Source organism: Callospermophilus lateralis, chromosome 17 (genome assembly GCF_048772815.1).
Source record: "Callospermophilus lateralis isolate mCalLat2 chromosome 17, mCalLat2.hap1, whole genome shotgun sequence".
Lineage (NCBI taxonomy): Eukaryota > Metazoa > Chordata > Mammalia > Rodentia > Sciuridae > Callospermophilus > Callospermophilus lateralis.
Window position 1 is genome coordinate 76453559 of NC_135321.1, and position 1127 is coordinate 76454685.

General features: G+C 44.3%; 1 non-coding gene across 1 annotated transcript; it reads right to left on the bottom strand.

The window, feature by feature from the left end:
• Nucleotides 1–341: 341 nt before the first annotated feature.
• Nucleotides 342–443, bottom strand: LOC143383025 (small nucleolar RNA U13). Its single transcript, XR_013089076.2, has one exon. It is a non-coding gene; the product is annotated as a small nucleolar RNA U13 (small nucleolar RNA).
• Nucleotides 444–1127: the final 684 nt, after the last annotated feature.

The following is a 1127-nucleotide window of genomic DNA, read 5'->3' on the forward strand; positions in this document are numbered from 1 at the left end:
AGGTGTCGTCTGCAGCTTACATGTGGAATCCTCTGGTCCAGAGAGAAGAGAATGCCCAAGAATATGTCCCCATAGGGAATAGCAGTGGGCACAGGGGATGGGGCATTTCAGTGTCATCCTAATGAACCCAAAAATGGGCTCTGAAGAGGCGTGACCCTACCGTTTGTCAAGAGGACCACTTGTCCAGAGCCAGGGCCCCTCACCTGATGGTCCATCCCAGCAGGACCCAGACCTTTCTTAAAGCTCCACCAAGACAGCCTCCCCACAAACAGCATTTATGAAAACTGTGTTCTTCCTACCAGGGTTTGCCCAGGTAAAGGCGGGAGTTCTGTCCGTTTTCCCATGAGACTGGTAATGTGCTCACACTGCACCAAGGTTTGAGGGAGGCAGATCTCACACGATGGCATGAAAACATCCATTGCACATAAGAACAGCCAAAGGATCCTGCTTTTGTTTGTTAACTTGTGTCAAGTAACACTGGGATTTGGGAATGGAAAATTACAAAATTTTATAATTTGGAACTCCAGAAGGGAAAGTCCAAGATGTTTGGCAAGATAAAGTATGACATCCTGAGATTCCACCAACTTTAGGCTAAAAATTAATAGCTAAAAATTGAAAAGCTCAGCAGGCTTTTGACTGGCATTTTATGGGCTACAGTTGAGCAATGCTTTACTGCGTTTTGCATGTCACCTTATTTAATATGGGAAAATTACCCTGAGATAAAGTAGTTACTCTCCTCCACATTTTACAGGTGATAAAATGGAATCACAGGGAGAGGTTCCCTAACTGTCCCCATTTACCATATTTTGAAGTTGTCAGAATTAAAATAGAGCCTCCTGGGTCAAGCTTGAACAAAAAAATAAATTAATCAGGGAGGTGGTAAAGGAGGTAATGTCACCTAATGTCACACTTCTGCAAGAACTGCCCACCGACTGCCCGCCCAACCCCAGGTGACGCCACTCCTGGGCTTCTTGATGGATATTGGCTTATTCATGCAATATTGATATTCTTCAAGCCATCTTCCTGGGGATCGAACCCAGAGGGCTTTTACCACTGAATCACATCCCCATTCCTTTTTATTTTTTATTAGGAGACTGAGTCTTAGTTACTAAGAGTCTCAACTAAGT